Source organism: Hyperolius riggenbachi, chromosome 1 (genome assembly GCF_040937935.1).
Source record: "Hyperolius riggenbachi isolate aHypRig1 chromosome 1, aHypRig1.pri, whole genome shotgun sequence".
Lineage (NCBI taxonomy): Eukaryota > Metazoa > Chordata > Amphibia > Anura > Hyperoliidae > Hyperolius > Hyperolius riggenbachi.
In genome coordinates, this window is record NC_090646.1 from 509,347,694 (window position 1) to 509,364,898 (window position 17,205).

Sequence of the window (17,205 nt, forward strand, 5' to 3'; positions counted from 1 at the left end):
TTATTAAATGTTTAATATTTTACATCATACCCTGGTGCCCATTTTTCTAAAAGATAAAAATATAATTTTTATCTGGCAACCCTGTAACCGAAGCCTTTATTGCAGGGCTGCCCAATAGGTCGATCGCGATATACCGGTAGATCGCGACCTCCTGTAGAGTAGATCGCGGCCGGGTGGCTGTGTCTTGTCAGAATCTGCAGCCGCATAACCGCGGCTGTCAGATTTTGCTGCCATAGCAGCATCAGTGAGGAGAGGGGAGAGGTGTGGCTGAATGGGAGGCGTGGCTGAGGAGAGGAGCAAATGAGGATATCGCATCTCCTCCCCTCCAGGCTAGGAGGACTTGTACAGCGTCTCCTCCCCTCCAAGCTGCCTGTGACTCAGAGCCTCTTCCAAAGTTGCCAACCGTACAGACAGCATCCAGTTCCCAGCTAGCAGAGAGAGAGCAGAGAAAGCTCTCCTTAGGTCAGTAGTGCTGCCCGAGTGCCATCTTCCTCTGTGTCCTGTGTCTGCTGCTTTGCTGCTGTATCATCAGACATATTCACAGCAGGCATCCTCCAGCCACTGCCCACTGATAAGCTGTCAGCAATGAGGGAGCTGCATGCAACAGCAGCACAGCTGAGGATACCTCCGTACTGAAATGTGATAAGCATGGTCACCCTTCCTGGAAAACAGCATGGGGTCACAGGAGTGATGAGAGAAGGGGGAAGCTGTTCTCCAGGCAAGGTATGGGGGTTGATGAGTGATCGGGTGTGAAGGAGAGTGTGATTTTCAGCAGAAACCAGAGCTGAGCTTTGTGTAGATAATTATCCTGTAAATAGCACTCCGCTCTGAAACTGCAAATGCATTGTTTTATCTGAATAATGGCAATATGGTAGCAGCAGTTCTGTGTGTGTCTACTGAGCTAACTTCCTGCTGTATAGCCAGAATCTGGCACAGCCAGAAACTACTTTTTCTCTATTCAGAACTATACCTAACTATGCTGGGGTATGGGGGGGTAGAATCGAGACACGGGGGGGGGGGGGGGGGGGGGTACATCGAGACACTGGGGAGGGTGGGGTAGATCTCCTCAGCTCAGCAATTTCTAAAGTAGCTCGTGAACCGAAAAAATGTGGGCACCCCTGCTTTATTGTAAGCACACGGAGGTTCCTAGTATAAAATTTTCATATTGAATAGAAGACGAGGCACAGCTTACTTTTCCGGGTGAGTAATAAAACCAGTGTAACTATAAATAACTATTAATAGAATTTTTATTAAGAAAAAGTAAGAAAACGCGTTTCAGGCAACTTAGGCTCCAAACAGCTTCAATGGTATTCTGTTGTTGTACTAACCTTACGAAGTGGGCAAAGGGCCCATGAAACACATTATCTTAATTGTGCTGAATAAAATGTCTATTTCCAGTTACACTTTCCACAGGCCACCAGGGGCATTAAGGAGCCTTCCCTGAAGACACCTTACTGTTTTACGTAATGATTTGCACTATATCTCTTAAAACTGATGTAGAGTGCCAAATATCAGTGACTACTTACTTGTAAACAGAGTGTTATATGTATATACATATTAGAAAAGACCTTCACATTGTGTATTACTGCTTCTCTCCACCTCACAGCACACTCAGCACACATGTATAGCTTATGTTACTTTAATAAAGCTTAGTAATTCAAACAAAATAGCTGCTCTGGCAGATCATATTATTTCTGTAGATAAATTAAATGTCACAGAAAGACGTGATTCTAATTATGCACCTTGCAGTCTTAATATTGTACATTTATAAGGATAAGGAAATAAAACCTTATTGACTGGCTGAGTTTATCAATACTACGTGCTTAATTCCACAATGCGAATCAATGTCAACTTTGTTAGAATAAGTCAATGAATGTTACCGATTTGTTGCTGAAGAAATCAGTTTGGCAGAGGTGGTGAAATGGGTCATTTACATAATTAGAGGCTAATCAAGGAATATGCTACAGCATTGTCCTTTTTTTTCCCTCATGTCACTGTTGATATTCCAAAGAGGCAGAAGATCGTTTGAAATGAAAATGCCAGGTCATGCGTCTTGTGAATCTGTAACAGCAAGTATTAGTGGACAAAACTGAGTGAGATGGGTTGTTCTGCAGGGAAAAAATACCTCAGAAAAAATGAGATAACAAAGGCTTAAGTCTTTCAGTAAACAGCATAAACAATATATAGCAAAGTTTTCCTTCTGGCTGTAACATCAATGATGTAGCAAGTTTCTTCAGCTGTTGAAATAATGTCGTAAATGTCAGTGTTCGGATGTTTCACTGCGGCTGTCTTATACTCTGCAGTTGCAGCTTCTAGCAGCCTCATCTCTAGGGGTGGTTGGAAGGAATTGCCAAATTCTGAACCCTACGAAATTCCAAAATCTAGCAGAATTCTCAACAAATTCCGAAGTTTAGGGATTCTAAATATGCAATGCAAAATTGTAATTTATTGGATATATATATATGTTTGCGGTAATCATAAGAGCAATTTTGGCTAGTGAGAATTTGTGAAAATACTTTGTTCACAACAAGTTACAAAGTCACTTTGGAATTTACTCATCGAAATTCTGTAAAGCTTGAGTTTCTACTTAAACTTCCATTGTGAAAGTCGGAATTTGGCAAAATCGATGTTCTCATCCCTACTCTTTTGTGACTGCCTGGAATATTTGTGTGCACTCCATAGTATCCATGGTTTTCCATAAAGGTTGCTGAGGGTCTGTGGTACATTTCCTACATATTATACATGTTGCAGTGTTCACTGTCTCTGAATCTCTCTTCCCTTGTGCAGGCAGTTATCCAACTTCAAATTGTAATCCCAAGCTTATTTTGTTGTTCTACTTAACACCTTCTTATATTATCACCTCACTGAAAACATGACTTCCAGATTTTCACTTCAGGTTAATTTTAGTGGCCTGCAGTCTGTATCTGTTTGTAGCGCTCTGGAATCCTCTTTTTCTGCTAGTTAGCTTCCTCTGCAGCCATTTACAATGTTATGACCACTGGAGGTGTTTTAAAGTGGAAATGTATTATTCAGGACAACCACTCGTATGGTATTTTTTTTCTTGTTTCAGCATCAAACACTTCCTATAGCTATATATTGCTGTATATTGGTAGGTAACCCCCTTCCTCCCTGTAATGTTTATCCTATATAAAAGTGCTTTTACAATTGCCAGTTTGCCACAGCTGAGTCATTATCCTGAATTATGGCCAATTCCTGTAAAAATCCAGTTTTAAATGTATGTTCCATTTTTTATATATAGTTTCCTTACCTTGTTAAAGATGTCACTCTTGTGTTTCTTTTGCTTGAAACTCCCATCAACCATCCAAAGTTTTCAGGGTATTCCTGCCAAAGGTAGTGGGTACCTTTTATGACAGGGTTTCTTTAACCATCGTAATTCCTTTCTGGGTATTTGTTTTCCACATATCTCAATGTGCATCCAAATAACACCATTCACAGGAATTTAGAGGCTCACCAGTAGCCTCCTTGTTTCTTTACTGATAGGATTTTTTTGGGGGGGAAATAAGTATAGAAATATTATTATAGCTCTTGTAGACGCTTGTGACACTGTAGCAATAGATAGTCTATCCACGGATCATAGTACAAAAGGATGCTGTCCAAATGATCCATCACTATGTTGGCCCACTGCACGGCTCTCAGAATGCCCCTTGGGTTGTTGCTCTATAATACTGATGTGGCTTAAGGTGGCCACTAATGATCCAATCTTTTTCATCCCATCTTACCATTTCTATGTAATATAAGGTAACTGCCTGTAGTATCCATTCAGTATATTCACTCAATTTACCCTTATACTACATAGATTTGGTAAGATTGGATGAAAAAGATTGGATCATTAGTGGCCACCATTAGTCTAATAGAGCTGTCCACTGCTGATCTATCTAATAAAGTCATGGATTTCTTAACCACTTAAGGACCAGGACTGTATTGGCTGATCTGTGCTGTGTGGGCTCTCCAGCCTGCAGCACAGATTAGGATTGTGGCAGGGCGATCAGACTTACCCCCTTCTATCCCCACTAGGGGGATGTCCTGCTGGGGGCGTCTGATCGCCGCCGCTCTGTGTGGCCGAGCGGGGGGGGGCTCCTCAAAGCCTCCTCCGCAGCGATATTCCTCCCTCCCTCTCCTTCCCTCCCTCTCCCTCTCGTTATGGGCGGCACAGGATGGCGATCCGTCAGCCTATCAGATGCCGCGATCCCCGGCCAATCAGAGGCCGGAATTGCCGATCTCCATTACAGCGCTGCTGAAACAGCAGCGCCGTATGATGTAAAAAGGCTCGCAGGCTGTTCACGGAGACACCCTCCGTGAACTGACATGGAACGGCCGCTCCATGGAAACACCACTTCGACCTGCCGACGCCTATCGGCGTTAGGCGGTCGTTAAGTAGTTAATCTGTTTTTTTTTTGTTTCTTTTTAGAAATCAGACAACCCCACAGTCAAAATGCAGTTCAACTCGCCAATGATACCTTTGAAACTTTCACTAAAACTTGGCAGCCTCGGCTATCAGCCTCTGATGTTCTTGGACTTAGGTCTGAAAAAATCTGGGTTCTAATATAGACTGTATATCAGTAATTATATGATCTGTGTATTTTCCTAAGTTTTCCCAGTGATGTCTTATCTATTTTTATTATCTCTGTATATATATCAATGCCTTGTCCCTTTGGGACGCCTTTTTGCTGTTCTGATTTATTGATTAAATGGTTAATAAAAACGTTTGAAACTAAAATGCAGTTCAACAAAATGAATTCTATTGCCAACTCATTTGTACAATTCAACAAAACATAGAAAATTACAAAGTAACATGGGCAGCCGAGGTGGATTTAAAAGACAATAGTGGCTAAAAAAATGTGATGGCATTTTCTAAAGTGTTAATCCAAGACAAAAGAAACATTTTTATTGGCACATGTCCTGACTCCTGACAAGCACAAGTCTCATTATTGCAAGGATGTATAAATGAACAGGACAGATGAACCCGAACCAATATAACGTAAAAGAAAATTTCATTAACTCTTAACATTTTGTTTGATATTGTTAAGCTGTGACATACTGGCCATCATAATCTTACAGTGGTATGAGACTCAAAATTACATTTTTGGTCTGAAATAATAAAAACACCAACAAATATAAATCATAAAACACTGGCCTAATGTCACCTGACGGCATATTTACACTTCACTGAAGCTAATTGATAATAAAGCTGGTTTGCAAGACAATTTACCAGATTGTCTTGTAATTAACACATTAATGTGCAAACAAAGCAAAGTAAGCATTCAGTCTTCCCCCTGGATACATTCAAGTCTCAAAGTCTTGCCTGCATTGTTTACACAGCTTAGCGCACCTGAGCACAATTTGATTTTTATTCTGGAATAGCAATATGGAAGAGAAACCACATATTAACATAATACAACAACACCACTACCTTCTCTTAGCTCGAGCACATTCAATAAAGGAATTTTGTTGAGGAATAAGATATCCTTCGAGTTCAACTATTTATATTGTATTTATGTTTGTTAAAATAAATGGCAGCTATTTTAATTGCTTACTTTGCTCCATGCTCGCTAATACAAACTTTGTCAAGGCTGAGAGTGAAGAGCTCCTGCCAATTACTCAGTTTGTGCAGATATAGACGATTTGCAAATATGTTTCCCGATCTGTGCAGCTAATTACTTCTGCAGGCATGGGAAGCTAAACTGGCTGCCTGTACTGAAAACTAATGCAACAAGAAGCCCTGATTTCTACAGGTTTCCCATTAGAAAATTAATGCAACTTGCCACAATTCAGGCAACCCTTAAAGCATGGGAGTACTTTACTAAACAGCCCCCAGACAACCCACGGAACTCGACCTCCATGAGATTACCCCTAGACACTCTTTCCCTGCTAAGTCCACACCTATCACTAAATATGTGGAAGGAAAAGGGAATAACCTACATTAATGATCTATATATAGATAACCAGCTCCTAAAATTCTCCGACTTAATGATACAATTTAACCTCCCTGAGTCCCAAAGATTCAACTACCACAGAATCCTCCACCTAATTAACTCCATGTCCCTAAGAATCCCTCAGATTAACACGCTACTAGCAACCAGACTAGCGACAAGAACGTCCACAACCGGCAACATCTCTCTCTGGTATGAAAATCTCCTATCCCATAGAAACAACCCTCTCATAAAATATGCAAACAGCTGGGCCCAGGACCTGAATACAAACATTACTATAACTGAAACACTAACAGCCAATAGGCTCATAAGGAAATATTCAAAATGTAACTCCCACTGGGAGCAATCCCAAAAACTATTATCCAAATGGTATCTATCCCCTAGGAAACTAGCTTATTTTTCCAAACAACTCTCACCCCTATGCTGGAACTGCCAACTAGAAGTGGGCACGCTAAAACATATGGTCTGGGACTGCAATAGGGCTAGAACTTTTTGGTCCAAGATTGAACACCTAATCAGCTCAATATTACCCACACCCTTCACACTAACTCCGCAACCTGCCCTCCTAACCATTGGCCTGAATGAGCTAGAAGCAGCTACACAGCCAGTGGTTTGTCATATTCTTCTGGTGGCGAGACACTTAATCCTAACCTCATGGAAATCTCCAGAGGAGATCCAGATGGAACACCTTAAGAATCTCGTACAAAACAACTTGAGGTTAGAACAAAACCTCCGAGTAGGGGACATACATCATAAATTTAGTTTTGAGCTACCTTCCCATTGGAGCCACCAATAAAAAGTGAATCCAACAATGATCCCATAAGAGTAACACTCAATTAGCCAATACTGAGTAAATGGTATTACCCTCTGACCCTATCCCCCCATCTCTTACCCCCACAGGTGGTACTTGAGTTTGACTGTTTAAACTTGTGTTTTATATGTTCTGCATAGAAAGACAATTCCTACATTGTTATGTAGTAGATGCATGCCATAATAGCCTCAGTAAATGTATTATAAGGTTCTCCTCAGTATAATTTGGTGCAGAGATGACCCCAGAACTCAACCTCTAATTATCAATAGCAATCGCGAAAGTATACCTGAACGAATATCCAGGGCAATATACCGATGTAATCTGCCCAAAGTAGAGGCAGTAATAGCTAGCAAACCCCACTCTTTCCTCCCCCCCCTCCTCCCAGAAATAGAAGCTCTATAAACAAACAAAGTATTCTCTGTTCCACCCAGAGTGGTCATGAAAACTGAACAGAGTATAATACGAACCTGAAATTAACTTAGCATTAAGCATACTCACTACCCTACCCACCTACCCCTTCTTACCCCCTCCCCCAGATTAATATCAACCCCCCCCCCCCCTCAAGGCCCATATAACTTCAAGAACACAGGAGGTCACCACCCACCAGCCCTCCTACTCTATTAGAAAATAAGCTTTTATGCAGTAAATATAAAAGGTATGCTTAAGAACAAACAACAAACGCCCCATCTTGCACCAACCTTATACCCCAAACCAGTTCTGAGAACGCAATCCAAGTTAGTGAGAATACTATGTATGTTATCTGTCCGTGAGCTAAGTAGGATAAAAATGCATGTTGTTACCAGTTCATTAACAGCATTGTATTGATTGAATGTCTAAATTCATGGTTTGATATTATCAATAAAAATTTTATTGAAGAAAAAAGAAAATTAATGCAACTTGGGATTACAGTTCTTTTAAGCTCATGGCTGTCTGCAGACTGAAATGAAAAGGTTATTTTAATAACATTATAAGGTACCCAGGGTGACATGTGACATGATGAGAAAGACATGTGTATGTACAGTGCCAAGCCTGCAATAACTATGCTGTGTGCCTTTTCTTCTTTTGCTGCCTCAAAGAGTTAAACATCAGGTAGGCAAGTGACAGTTTCTGTCCAGTTGGAGTATAGCGTAAACCTCACTGATAAGGATCTACGGCCATAAAACTTTTTCCTGACAGTGAATAGCTTCTGCGTGCAAACGGTAGATTAAAAACAAGGTTAATAGTTCATATAATTTGATAAAAAGGAGAGGAAAAAATTGGCAGGCACTTCAAGATAAAAAAGTTAACACCACTTTATTGGTTGCCGTACACGTACACAATCACTTCTATGCATCCAGCAACTTGTGATACAACTCTGACAGTTCCAGACGTCTGACAGGTTTGATGTAATGCTTTTGCTCATCCCCATATGTCATTTGGCTGCATGCTGTAAATAAGTGCTGTTAACAGGACAGTGCCCGGTCTACTCATCTTCATGTTTTTTGTATCACTTGGAACTTTCTTCCGTGTGCCTATCACCGTGAGCACGTCACTGTGCATACTGAACTGCAGCCAGAAGTGAGGACTTGTGAGTGATACAGCACATGTTTGCAGCAGGTGTGCTTTATCCCTCTTCTTGCCGGGTACCCAGCACCATCTTTTCTTCTATTTTTTACAAGATCTTCTAGAATCTAGCCAGACATGCCAGCAGCCATTTAGAGATAGAATCTTCATAGCTTATGAGAGAACCAGAGCAGAGAAACTGCCCTTAACCACTTGCCGACCGCCCACAGCCCATGGGCGGCGGCAAAGTGGACGCCTAAAGGACCGCAATATGCCTTCAGGCGGCGCGTCCTTTAGGCATGCCGGGGGAGCGATCGCGTCATTGATGACGCGCGCTTCCCCCGGCAACTGGCTCCGCCCACCCGCCGTAACATCCCGCCGGCCATACGGAAGCGCCGGCGGGATGTTAACCCCGCGATCGCCGCTACAAAGTGTATAATACACTTTGTAATGTATACAAAGTGTATTATACAGGCTGCCTCCTGCCCTGGTGATCCCAGTGTCCGAGGGACCACCAGGGCAGGCTGCAGCCACCCTAGTCTGCACCCAAACACACTGATCTGCCCCCCCCGCCCACTGATCGCCCACAGCACCCCTCAGACCCCCCCCTGCCCACCCCCCAGACCCCTGTTTGCACCCAATCACCCCCCTAATAACCCATCAATCACTCCCTGTCACTATCTGTCAACGCTATTTTTTTTTATCCCCCCCCCCCTGCCCCCTGCCCCCTCCTGATCACCCCCCACCCCTCAGATTCTCCCCAGACCCCCCCCCCCAGACCCCCCCCCTGTGTACTGTATGCATCTATCTTCCCTGATAACCTGTCAATCACCCGTCAATCAGCCGTCAATCACCCATCAATCACCCATCAATCACCTCCTGTCACTGCCACCCAACAATCAGCCCCTAACCTGCCCCTTGCGGGCAATCTGATCACCCACCCACACCAATAGATCGCCCGCAGATCCGACATCAGATCACCTCCCAAATCCATTGTTTACATCTATTCTCTCCTCTAAACACCCACTAATTACCCATCAATCACCCATCAATCACCCCCTATCACTTTCACCTATCAGATCAGACCCTAATCTGCCCCTTGCGGGCACCCAATCACCCGCCAACACGCTCAGATTGCCCTCTGACCCCCCCTTATCAATTCGCCAGTGCATTAATTACATCTGTTCTTCCCTGTAATAACCCACTGATCACCTGTCAATCACCTGCCAATCACCTATCACCCATCAATCACCCCCTGTCACCCCCTGTCACTGCCACCCATCAATCAGCCCCTAACCTGCCCCTTGCGGGCAATCTGATCACCCACCCACACCATTAGATCGCCCGCAAACCCGCCGTCAGATTACCTCCCAAATGTATTGTTTACATCTGTTATCTTCTCTAAACACCCACTAATTACCCATCAATCACCCATCAATCACCCCCTATCACCACCTGTCACTGTTACCTATCAGATCAGACCCTAAGCTGCCCCTTGCGGGCACCCAATCACCCGCCCACACGCTCAGATTGCCCTCAGACCCCTCCCCCCCTTATCAATTCACCAGTGCATTAATTACATCTGTCCTTCCCTGTAATAACCCACTGATCACCTGTCAATCACCTGCCAATCACCTATCACCCATCAATCACCCCCTGTCACTGCCACCCAACAATCAGCCCCTAACCCGCCCTTGCGGGCAAACTGATCACCCACCCACACCAATAGATCGCCCGCAGATCCGACATCAGATCACCACCCAAGCGCAGTGTTTCCATCTATTCTCTCCTCTAAACACCCACTAATTACTCATCAATCACCCCCTATCACCACCTGTCACTGTTACCCATCAGATCAGACCCTAATCTGCCCCTTGCGGGCACCCAATCACCCGCCTACACGCTCAGATTGCCCTCAGACCCCCCCTTATCAATTCGCCAGGGCATTATTTACATCTGTCCTTCCCTGTAATAACCCACTGATCACCTGTCAATCACCTGTCAATCACCCCCTGTCACTGCCACCCATCAATCACCCCTGTCACTGCCACCCATCAATTAGCCCCTAACCTGCCCCTTGCGGGCAAACTGATCACCCACCCACACCAATAGATCGCCCGCAGATCCGACATCAGATCACCACCCAAGCGCAGTGTTTCCATCTATTCTCTCCTCTAAACACCCACTAATTACCCATCAATCACCCCCTATCACCACCTGTCACTGTTACCCATCAGATCAGACCCTAATCTGCCCCTTGCGGGCACCCAATCGCCCGCCTACACGCTCAGATTGCCCTCAGACCCCCCCCTTATCAATTCGCCAGGGCATTATTTACATCTGTCCTTCCCTGTAATAACCCACTGATCACCTGTCAATCACCTATCAATCACCCATCAATCACCCCCTGTCACTGCCACCCATCAATCACCCGCTGTCACTGCCACCCATCAATCAGCCCCTAACCTGCCCCTTGCGGGCAATCTGATCACCCACCCACACCAATAGATCGCCCGCAGATCCGACGTCCGATCACCTCCCAAGTGCAGTGTTCACATCTGTTCTCTACCCTAAACACCCACTAATTACCCATCAATCACCCCCTGTCACTGCTACCTATCAGATTAGACCCCTATCTGCCCCTAGGGCACTCAATCACCCGCCCACACCCTCAGAATGCCCTCAGACCCCAGCCCTGATCACCTCGCCAGTGCATTGCTTGCATCTATTCCCCCCTCTAATCACACCTTGAGACACCCATCAATCACCTCCTGTCACCCCCTAGCACACCTACCCATCAGATCAGGCCCTAATTTGCCCCGTGTGGGCTCCTGATCACTCGGCCAAACCCTCAGATCCCCCTCAGACCCCCTTCCGATCACCTCCCCAGTGCATTGATTGCATCTATTTTCCCCTCTAACCACCCCCTGAGACACCCATCAATCACCTCCTGTCACCCCCCTAGCACTCCTATCCATCAGATCAGGCCCAATACAACCTGTCATCTAAAAGGCCACCCTGCTTATGACCGGTTCCACAAAATTCGCCCCCTCATAGACCACCTGTCATCAAAATTTGCAGATGCTTATACCCCTGAACAGTCATTTTGAGACATTTGGTTTCCAGACTACTCACGGTTTTGGGCCCGTAAAATGCCAGGGCGGTATAGGAACCCCACAAGTGACACCATTTTAGAAAAAAAGACACCCCAAGGTATTCTGTTAGGTGTATGACGAGTTCATAGAAGATTTTATTTTTTGTCAAAAGTTAGCGGAAATTGATTTTTATTGGTTTTTTTTCACAAAGTGTCATTTTTCACTAACTTGTGACAAAAAATAAAATCTTCTATGAACTCGCCATACACCTAACGGAATACCTTGGGGTGTCTTCTTTCTAAAATGGGGTCACTTGTGGGGTTCCTATACTGCCCTGGCATTTTAGGGGCCCTAAACCGCGAGGAGTAGTCTAGAAAACAAATGCCTCAAAATGACCCGTGAATAGGACGTTGGGCCCCTTAGCGCACCTAGGCTGCAAAAAAGTGTCACACATGTGGTACCGCCGTACTCAGGAAAAGTAGTATAATGTGTTTTGGGGTGTATTTTTACACATACCCATGCTGGGTGGGAGAAATTTCTATGTAAATGGTCAATTGTGTGTAAAACAAATCAAACAATTGTCATTTACAGAGATATTTCTCCCACTTAGCATGGGTATGTGTAAAAATACACCCCAAAACACATTATACTAATTCTCCTGAGTACGGCGGTACCACATGTGTGGCACTTTTTTACACCCTAAGTACGCTAAGGGGCCCAAAGTCCAATGAGTACCTTTAGGATTTCACAGGTCATTTTGCGACATTTGGTTTCAAGACTACTCCTCACGGTTTAGGGCCCCTAAAATGCCAGGGCAGTATAGTAACCCCACAAATGACCCCATTCTAGAAAGAAGACACCCAAAGGTATTCCGTTAGGAGTATGGTGAGTTCATAGAAGATTTTATTTTTTGTCAAAAGTTAGCGGAAAATTGATTTTTATTGTTTTTTTCACAAAGTGTCATTTTCCACTAACTTTTGACAAAAAATAAAATCTTCTATGAACTCACCATACTCCTAACGGAATACCTTGGGGTGTCTTCTTTCTAAAATGGGGTCATTTGTGGGGTTCCTATACTGAACTGGCATTTTAGGGGCCCTAAACCGTGAGGAGTAGTCTGGAAATCAAATTCCGCAAAATGACCTGTGAAATCCTAAAGGTACTCATTGGACTTTGGGCCCTTTAGCGCAGTTAGGGTGCAAAAAAGTGCCACACATGTGGTATTGCCATACTCGGGAGAAGTAGTACAATGTGTTTTGGGGTGTATTTTTACACATACCCATGCTGGGTGGGAGAAATACCTCTGTAAATTACAATCTTTTGATTTTTTTACACACAATTGTCCATTTACAGAGTTATTTCTCCCACCCAGCATGGGTATGTGTAAAAATACACCCCAAAACACATTGTACTACTTCTCCCGAGTACGGCGATACCACATGTGTGGCACTTTTTTGCACCCTAACTGCGCTAAAGGGCCCAAAGTCCAATGAGTACCTTTAGGATTTCACAGGTCATTTTGCGGAATTTGATTTCCAGACTACTCCTCACGGTTTAGGGCCCCTAAAATGCCAGGGCAGTATAGGAACCCCACAATTGACCCCATTTTAGAAAGAAGACACCCCAAGGTATTCCATTAGTAGTATGGTGAGTTTATAGAAGATTTTATTTTTTGTCACAAGTTAGTGGAAAATGACACTTTGTGAAAAAAACAATAAAAATCAATTTTCCGCTAACTTTTGACAAAAAATAAAATCTTCTATGAACTCACCATACTCCTAACGGAATACCTTGGGGTGTCTTCTTTCTAAAATGGGGTCACTTGTGGGGTTCCTATACTGCCCTGGCATTTTAGGGGCCCTAAACCGCGAGGAGTAGTCTAGAAAACAAATGCCTCAAAATGACCCGTGAATAGGACGTTGGGCCCCTTAGCGCACCTAGGCTGCAAAAAAGTGTCACACATGTGGTACCGCCGTACTCAGGAAAAGTAGTATAATGTGTTTTGGGGTGTATTTTTACACATACCCATGCTGGGTGGGAGAAATTTCTATGTAAATGGTCAATTGTGTGTAAAACAAATCAAACAATTGTCATTTACAGAGATATTTCTCCCACTTAGCATGGGTATGTGTAAAAATACACCCCAAAACACATTATACTACTTCTCCTGAGTACGGCGGTACCACATGTGTGGCACTTTTTTACACCCTAAGTACGCTAAGGGGCCCAAAGTCCAATGAGTACCTTTAGGATTTCACAGGTCATTTTGCGACATTTGGTTTCAAGACTACTCCTCACGGTTTAGGGCCCCTAAAATGCCAGGGCAGTATAGTAACCCCACAAATGACCCCATTCTAGAAAGAAGACACCCAAAGGTATTCCGTTAGGAGTATGGTGAGTTCATAGAAGATTTTATTTTTTGTCAAAAGTTAGCGGAAAATTGATTTTTATTGTTTTTTTCACAAAGTGTCATTTTCCACTAACTTTTGACAAAAAATAAAATCTTCTATGAACTCACCATACTCCTAACGGAATACCTTGGGGTGTCTTCTTTCTAAAATGGGGTCATTTGTGGGGTTCCTATACTGAACTGGCATTTTAGGGGCCCTAAACCGTGAGGAGTAGTCTGGAAATCAAATTCCGCAAAATGACCTGTGAAATCCTAAAGGTACTCATTGGACTTTGGGCCCTTTAGCGCAGTTAGGGTGCAAAAAAGTGCCACACATGTGGTATTGCCATACTCGGGAGAAGTAGTACAATGTGTTTTGGGGTGTATTTTTACACATACCCATGCTGGGTGGGAGAAATACCTCTGTAAATTACAATCTTTTGATTTTTTTACACACAATTGTCCATTTACAGAGTTATTTCTCCCACCCAGCATGGGTATGTGTAAAAATACACCCCAAAACACATTGTACTACTTCTCCCGAGTACGGCGATACCACATGTGTGGCACTTTTTTGCACCCTAACTGCGCTAAAGGGCCCAAAGTCCAATGAGTACCTTTAGGATTTCACAGGTCATTTTGCGGAATTTGATTTCCAGACTACTCCTCACGGTTTAGGGCCCCTAAAATGCCAGGGCAGTATAGGAACCCCACAAATGACCCCATTTTAGAAAGAAGACACCCCAAGGTATTCCATTAGTAGTATGGTGAGTTTATAGAAGATTTTATTTTTTGTCACAAGTTAGTGGAAAATGACACTTTGTGAAAAAAACAATAAAAATCAATTTTCCGCTAACTTTTGACAAAAAATAAAATCTTCTATGAACTCACCATACTCCTAACGGAATACCTTGGGGTGTCTTCTTTCTAAAATGGGGTCATTTGTGGGGTTCCTATACTGCCCTGGCATTTTAGGGGCCCTAAACCGTGAGGAGTAGTCTGGAAATCAAATTCCGCAAAATGACTTGTGAAATCCTAAAGGTACTCATTGGACTTTGGGCCCTTTAGCGCAGTTAGGGTGCAAAAAAGTGCCACACATGTGGTATCACCGTACTCGGGAGAAGTAGTACAATGTGTTTTGGGGTGTATTTTTACACATACCCATGCTGGGTGGGAGAAATAACTCTGTAAATGGACAATTGTGTGTAAAAAAAATGAAAAAATTGTCATTTACAGAGATATTTCTCCCACCCAGCATGGGTATGTGTAAAAATACACCCCAAAACACATTCTACTACTTCTCTTGAGTACGGCAATACCACATGTGTGGCACTTTTTTGCAGCCTAACTGCGCTAAGGGGCCCAAAGTCCAATGAGCACCTTTAGGCTTTACAGGGGTGCTTACAAATTAGCACCCCCCAAAATGCGAGGACAGTAAACACACCCCACAAATGACCCCATTTTGGAAAGTAGACACTTCAAGGTATTCAGAGAGGGGCATGGTGAGTCCGTGGCAGATTTCATTTTTTTTTGTCGCAAGTTAGAAGAAATGGATTCTTTTTTTTTTTCTTTTTTTTTGTCACAAAGTGTCATTTTCCGCTTACTTGTGACAAAAAATAATATCTTCTATGAACTCACTATGCCTCTCAGTGAATACTTTGGGATGTCTTCTTTCCAAAATGGGGTCATTTGGGGGGTATTTATACTATCCTGGAATTCTAGCCCCTCATGAAACATGACAGGTGCGCAGAAAAGTCATAGATGCTTGAAAATGGCAAAATTCACTTTTTGCACCATAGTTTGTAAACGCTATAACTTTTACCCAAACCAATAAATATACACTGAATGGTTTTTTTTTTATCAAAAACATGTTTGTCCACATTTTTCGCGCTGCATGTATACAGAAATTTTACTTTATTTGAAAATTGTCAGCACAGAAAGTTAAAAAAATCATTTTTTTGCCAAAATTCATGTCTTTTTTGATGAATATAATAAAAAGTAAAAATCGCAGGAGCAATCAAATAGCACCAAAAGAAAGCTTTATTAGTGACAAGAAAAGGAGCCAAAATTCATTTAGGTGGTAGGTTGTATGAGCGAGCAATAAACCGTGAAAGCTGCAGTGGTCTGAATGGAAAAAAAGTGGCCGGTCCTTAAGGGGTAGAAAGACTGTGGTCCTCAAGTGGTTAAGATCCTATGAGGCAAAAACAGGTGAGCTATCTTGGTTTATGTATTCTAACTAATGTTGCTAATGAGAATGTTAGTGATTATATGTTAGAGTCTATATTGAATACTGTTTTTGTATGTTTGTCCCTAGTTCTACCGCTTGCACGCTCAAATTGCTAAGCTCGGAATGGCAATACGCACCAATATTGCTAAAACTGTGATCACCTTTGTTCCTGATTCCCTATCCTGATGATGTTACCAATAAAGAAAAGTATTTTTGTACCAGCGGTATGTTCTTAAAGTCTTTCAAGGATCCGAAGGCAGTTACAGCGGGGGCCACAAAATGAATGGAGGAGCATGTGTACAGGTTTATTAGGGAATCTCTTAGGCTTTGATTGGCTAGTTGGGATCATGTGTCACCTCTGTTTCCTGAATAGATTAAAGAAGGCAGCAGTCACATCAAATCAGAGTTTTACAAATCTATCATCAAATGTATCACCTGGTTCTTTATTAATTATTCTACATATGAGGAGCCCTACTGCTAAAATGAGGACAACTGTCATGCAGCTTTTATAACGACTTTGGAAAAATTGGCCCAGCTAACTTGATAAACATTTTGTTGTTAAAAAAAATCTCCTCATTTTTGAGAAATTTGCACTATTAACCTTGCGAACACGAGTGTTTGAGTGCATATGTATGTGTGTGTAATGATGGGAAAGGAAAAGGAGGGAAAGGTTGTTGAGAGATTTTAAAGGGGGCTCCAGATGAGAAAAATATTTTTCAAATGTCCATATACTTTAATAGCTCATTGCGTTGCATTATGGCCGCAAATTAAAGTTTAGTGGATGAGAGCCATCACCATGCATCACAATGGACGTTTGTCTTGTACAAGCATGTCTTGATTAACGAAGAAGTCTTGTGTGTTTTATTTTGGCTGGTTTTTGAGACGCTGCCAAATGCAGCGCACCCAACTCATTGTGAACAGGCCCTAGAGATACTCCTAGAGAAAAAACGCAGTAAACAAACAAATCCAGACATTCATAAACAAACAAATCTGTCATCCGTCTTGCTTTTCATTATACAGCAGAGCGATGACTGAAGCCACAATGTTCCTCTGACCTCTTTATAATCAAGGGTTGATTGACTTTCAGACAGTATGCAAAGAAATCTATAATGTGTAAAACATATCCTTGACATGTGGTGCACTGAGAGATATTAATCATTCATTAACCACACAGGCCAAACGATCTCTAA

The 17,205-nt window shown here is 42.9% G+C and overlaps 1 protein-coding gene across 2 annotated transcripts in view; it reads right to left on the bottom strand.

Annotated features, from left to right (window-relative positions):
• TMEM132C (transmembrane protein 132C) overlaps nucleotides 1–17,205 on the bottom strand; it is a 762,868-nt gene that overhangs the window by 630,868 nt on the left and 114,795 nt on the right. Inside the window, exon 1 of one of the 2 annotated variants that reach the window (XM_068243763.1) lies at nucleotides 1,881–1,930. The exons of the other annotated variant lie outside the window; for it this stretch is intronic. The gene's annotated coding sequence lies outside the window, so the exon portion shown is untranslated. Of the gene's footprint in view, nucleotides 1–1,880; nucleotides 1,931–17,205 lie in introns of those variants that run through there. 2 annotated transcript variants of the gene reach the window in all.